At 45.8% G+C, this 6,006-nt stretch overlaps 1 non-coding gene across 1 annotated transcript; it reads right to left on the reverse strand.

Moving 5' to 3' along the window:
- Positions 1-4,639: 4,639 nt before the first annotated feature.
- Positions 4,640-4,713, reverse strand: TRNAE-UUC (transfer RNA glutamic acid (anticodon UUC)). The gene has a single exon. It is a non-coding gene; the product is annotated as a tRNA-Glu (tRNA).
- Positions 4,714-6,006: the final 1,293 nt, after the last annotated feature.

The raw sequence follows: 6,006 nt of genomic DNA on the forward strand, positions 1-6,006 counted from the left end.
GCACTGGTCTCTTCCAAAGGGGTGCGGAGCTATCTCAGCTCCTGTAGCCTTGGCCTTTCTTCTTTTTTCGTTCTCTTGAGAAACGGCCTTCAGCCTGCAAAGCGACAGGAAGGCTCTCTGGCATTTTTAATCTGCAAATTTCTCTCTTGCTCCCTATCTCAGCCACAGTGGACTTGGCAAAACAGTTCCACTAGCCAAGAGATTCTTATGTGAGCTTTTCAGCCTGTAACAAATATACTGATTAGAGTCCGGATGCCTGATATACATATCTTTAGTTTAATAGGCTTTTTTTGTAGTTGTTTTGTGACCTATAAGACCATCTGTGGACTACATGCTCAAAACATTAGGTAACCCTGATCTTCCCCATATAAAACACTCCCATCAACCCTTTAGGGTAGACAGAATTTGGGAGAAATTTAACCCCCTCTGTCTCTTGAATACAGGTATTCAATAAAGCCCTCTTACTGCTTACCTCCTCCTGTCTCAGTATTGGCTTTGCGGCAGGCGGCTCGAACCCACAATTTGCGGTAACAGATATACACATAAAGAATTATTATGACCATGCTGAGTAAATTATATTGCATCCCAATAAGAAATTTTGCTAAGTACTGTCCAGAAAGAAGAGGTAAAAATGTCCTTCCCACTACCCATCATCAAGATGAACCAGTAGCCAACTCCCAGGGCCTCAGCCCTTGCTGGAACCTGAGCAAGGCTCTCAGTGGGGGATTTACTCATCCCCCTTACTGGCACCGGCTGGTGTTGACTGTTGCCAGAAAGAAACAGTCTCAGGCAACCCTGCTGCCTTTGTCACAGGTTCAGGGATGTCTGTTTCCAGTGCTTTCCAAAACCCCACACAGGTATGTGGCTGTGCAGAGCCCGAAGGCTGGAATGTTGGCAGTCCCAGCGTGGCCCCCGACATGCTCTGTGTTCAGGGCTCTCTCTGATGTTGAGCTTCGCTTTCTGTCTCAGGAGCCCTATCCACCTGACTGTTCTCATCTTCAGCCAAGGACAGCTACCTCCTGGGAACCTGTGGGGATGGGAATGAGGTGGGGGGTGACAGCTGGGGCTGAGGGAGAATGATAAGGGCCCCCTCCAAAAGCCATTGATTGATCTTGAAATCGGGATGCTGTTTCTTTGCAAAATGGAATAGCATGTGGAGAAAACGGCAGAGAACACGCCACGGACAGGAGAGGACATTGGGTAATAGCACTGAACCAGGTTCGAACCCTGACAATACTACTTCCTGGCTGTGTTGCCTGGGGCAAGTTACCTGCCCTTTCTGAGCCCCTTCCGAGCACTTTCCTTGTCCATAAAATACAGTACACCTCACAGAGTTTCTTTGTACGATTTAAATTGTATAATATCTGTGAAAGCTTGTATGCTGTGCTTGGGAAAATAGAAAACATCTAATCAATACATGCTAATTATCTCCAGAATCATGTTTCTCATTGAAAGGAGGGACTTTTTTTAAAAAAATATTTTTAACATCACTGTAAAGTACATCAGCAAGACAAAGTGGAAGCAGCTCTGAAACCCGAATTAGAGACCTAGGTCCCATCCCTGTAACTAGGTGATCCGGGACAAGTTCCTTCCATTCCGTCTGCAAATGCTAGGGGTGAGGGGGCCACAGGCCAGGGATTTTCAAGTGTTAGGCCTGCTTGATCTTAAGACCTTTCCTAGTATTATTAGTCCCATTTCTCAGATGAGTAAACTGAGGCTCAGAGAGGTAAAGTTAGTTGCCTAAGGCAATGAAATGCCAGGAAGAGCCACAATTGCAACCTAGTGTGTCTCACTCCAATATTTATGCTCTCTCTACCTCCCTTCCTCCCTTTGTTGTTGTTGTTGTTAGGTGCCATCAAGTCGATTATGACTCATAGCAACCCCATGTGACAGAGTAGAACCGCCCCATAGGATTTTCTAGGCTGTATTCTTTAGAGAAGCAGATCACCAGTCTTTCCCCCACAGAGCCACTGGGTGGATTCGAACCCCCAGCCTTTCGGTTAACAGCTGAGTGCTTAACTGAATAATGATAACAATAATCACTGCCATTTATTCAGCTCTTCCACGTGCTGGGCGCTGCTTTAAAGGACTTAACATAGTTCATCTCATTTCATCTTCACACCAGCACAAATGGTTAAGCACTCAGCTGCTAACTGAAAGTTTGACGGTTTGAACCCACCCAGCGGCTCCGTGGGAGAACGACCTGGTGATCTGCTTCTGTAAAGATTACAGCCAAGAAAACCCTATGGGGCAGTTCTACTCTCACATGGGGTCACTATGAATTGACATCTACTTAACAGTACTCAACAACAACTGAGTGGTAGAGTCGGGATTCGAACCCAGGACTGGAGGAGTCTGTATCCCAAGTTACTAACCCCACTCACTTCTCTCTTCCCTTAATGACTCTCATAGGTGCTAAAACAGCCCCAAACATCTCAAGTGAATAAATCAAGGCAAGAAATAGCTGCACCTACTGCCCCTTCTCCACACAGAAAGCCAGGGAGAGAAAAATGACCATGGAGTGAAACATCCAGCATTTTACATTTTTGCTGCAGATCTAGTTTTGTTTGTTTGCCTGACTCCACCAGCCACCTGTCTTGCTTCCCCAGTCACCCCAGTTAGTAATGAGGACCAGAAGCTTACACCATAAATAAGTTGCACAAATCTCACAGATGCCTCAGGAAACTCAAGGCTGGAAATGGTTCAGCATATGTCTAAATGGTTAATTGACTTAATTGCTGCGAGTTGGGCGATTAGCTCACTTGATCCACCCCAGTGGCCACAAAACATCCTTAATGGTGTTCAGTTTATTTGTATGTTAAGCTCCAGTTACTATTACAGGGAACTTTTCCACTGCTGATTACTTCATAAATATATAATTGTAGTTGCAGGAGAAAAGAAGCCTGGGAGCCTCTCAAGAAAGCTTTCCAAGGAATGTTGAAAGAGGTTATTTATACACTCAAGAATTGTTTATTGAGCACCTACTATGTGCCACGTCCTATGTGAGGTCCTGGGGGTGGGGTAGTAAAAACCAGAAAAAAATCCCTGCCCTTGCGGAGCTTACATTCCAGTGAGAGGAGATGGGTAGGAAGTAAATTCATAAGTAAATATGGTACATTTAGAGAGAGAGAGGGAAAGAAAGAAAGGAAGGGAAAGAGGGAGGGAGGGAGGAAGGAAGGAAGGGAGAAAGATCCATACATGGCTGCTGTGGAATCAACTCAGACTTATGGTGACCTTACACACAATGAAACGAAATGTTGCCTGGTCCTGTGTTAGCCTCACATTCCAGGCCATCATTGTGGCTATTGTGCAATCTGTTTCACTGAGGTTCTCCCTCACCTTTGTAGGCCCTCTACTTCACCAAGAATGATGCCCTCCTCCAGCAATTGATCTCTCCTAATGATGTGTCCAAAGCAAGCTAGTTGGACAATGTTCTGTTGTGTTCCACAGGGTTTTGGGTTAATTTTCAGAAGTAGATTGCCAGGCCTTTCTTCCTAGTCTGGAAGCTCCAGTGAAACCTGTCCATCTTGGGTGAGCCTGCTAGTATCTGAAATACAAGTGGCATAGCTTCAAGAATCATAGCGACACCTAAGCCATCACCATACAACAAACTGACAGACAGGAGAAAGACCTGTAGATCAGCTCCCGTAAAGATTATAGCCAAGAAAACCCTATAGGGAAGTTTTACTGTGTTACATGGGGTCGCTATGAGTCAAAAATGACTCCATGACATCAAACAGCAACAACCTTTTGGATATTTAACCTAACGTAGGTTGGAGTATCAGCAGCAAATCAACTTTAGCTGAGTCTGTGTATTACAAGACCTGAAAATAGAGGCCTGGGTTCTGTCATATCCCAAATTATTACCCGTAGCCTCATCTTAAACTAATCCTTCCAAAATTGAGGGGGGGAGAGGGGAGGATGGGTCAAAATTAGAGTTTTATCAAACAGAAAATAATCTTCTGTCTGAGTTGCACTGATAAAAAAATATACGCAGAATTCATAATTACCGTATCAAGCTGTTTATGTTTGTGATTATATGTTACTGTGGTCCTGCTGGTAAATGACTTAATTGCTCAAGCCTGGAGCTGGGGCATGGGGAGCAGGAGGGTTTTGATGGGTAGTGGGACAGGAGAAAGCCTCCCATCTCTACTCCCTCCAGTTGGATTCTGGGTGTGGCCTGGTTTCTGCATCAGCTCCTGTCACACATGCGACCATAGCCCTGTCCTGGTCCAGTTGACGAAGCCAGAGATGGGGCTGCCACGAGGAATCTTGTTGCTCAGTGTGATTAGTCAGGTTAAGGCCACTGTGCTTGGAGAAGGGAAGAGAGGACGATACTGGTTCCAAGGCATGTCTACACACCATATTGTTGTTGCTAGCTGTCATTGAGTTGACCCCATGCACGATGGAACAAAACACTTCCCGATCCTGCACCATCCCCATGATCAACTGCTCCTCTTCCAGCACTATATTGGACAACATTCTGTTGTGATCCATAGGGCTTTCATTGACTGATTTTCGCAAGTAGATCGCCAGCCTTTCTTCCTAGTCTGTCTTAGTCTGGAGGCTCCACTGAAAGCTGTTCAGCATCACAGCAACACTCAAATCTCCACTGACAGACAGCTGGTGACTGTGCAGGAGGTACGTTGGCCAGGAATTGAACCTGGGTCTCCTGCATGAAAGGCAAGAATTCTACCACTGAACCACAATGCCTCATACATACCATATTAAAAAAAAAAAAAAATACCAAACCCATTGCCGTTGAGTCAATTCTGACTCGTAGCGACCCTATAGGACAGAGTAGAACTGCCCCATAGAGTTTCCAAGGAGCACCTGGCAGATTTGAACTGCTGACCCTTTGGTTAGCAGCCGTAGCACTTAGCCACTATGCCACCATGGTTTCGACATACCATATAAAGAGTACTATAATTGTCTGTCAGCCCCATGGACCTCAGAGTTCACCATTCTGTTCACCAACACATCCTCAGTGCCTGTCATGGAGGAGGTACCTGTCCGGGTGTGGGCCCCCCCAAAAGCAGAGTGTGAGACAAGGACTGCAGTGCATGGGGCGATCCCAGGAAGCACATCTCTGGAAGTAGGCAAGTGGAACAGGGATAGGAAGGATGCTAACAGGGGGTACGTTATCAGGCAAGTTAGCATGGCACACCACTGGTACTTAATCCTGCTGGGGACCTGTGGGAACATGCACTGAAGTTAACCTGCCTGATGAGTGAAGAATTTTTATATACCAGCTCCCGTGGTATTAGTTGAAGGGTGTTCCTGGGATGGTGGCCTCAGTTCCCAAGCAGCTCCATTCCGCCATGTACACGGGCAGGGAAAAATCCACTACCCAGAGAAACATTCAGGCAACTCTTGGCAGTTGGAAGTTGGACTGGGATGCTCTAAAAAGGTAAAGTCAAGTATCTAGGGCCAGGGCACCAAAAGCATCTTCTACAGAGCCCAATAAATAGTATCAAATTAAATGAATGAATGAATGAATGGATGAGGTCTATGAGCTTGGGACCCGCCGAGAACCTAGTGCCTAGCAAACATACCTTATAAATCCTGCCTCCTAGTAGCTGCCACCTTTGGGCCCTTGCGGAATTAAATCGGCTTCTTTGTGTCTCAGTTCCTTCATTAGCAAAATGGTGGTAATAGTATTAACTTTATGTTGTTGTTAAGAGCATTCAACATGAGATGCTGTTTGACTCATTCGTTATGTAACCGATACTTACTAAGCACCTAATGCATGCCTGATCCAGGGGCTAGGTGCAATGGGAAAGAAGGTTCGATAGCTCTCCAATCAGAGTGTACCACCCAGAGTCGGCCTCAGTAAATGTTAGTTTCCTTATTCTTTCTCCAGAAGAAGCAGGCGTGGAGGGCAAGGTTGGGGAAAGTTGGTGGAATCTGGTCCCTAAACTCACCATTTTAGGAAGGTTTCAGGGGCTGAATCTGGGAACAAGAGTGAGATCTACAAGCACCTGCATTCATCCGTTTACTTTTTCT

The sequence above is a fragment of the Elephas maximus genome, chromosome 22 (genome assembly GCF_024166365.1).
Source record: "Elephas maximus indicus isolate mEleMax1 chromosome 22, mEleMax1 primary haplotype, whole genome shotgun sequence".
NCBI classification, from domain to species: domain Eukaryota; kingdom Metazoa; phylum Chordata; class Mammalia; order Proboscidea; family Elephantidae; genus Elephas; species Elephas maximus.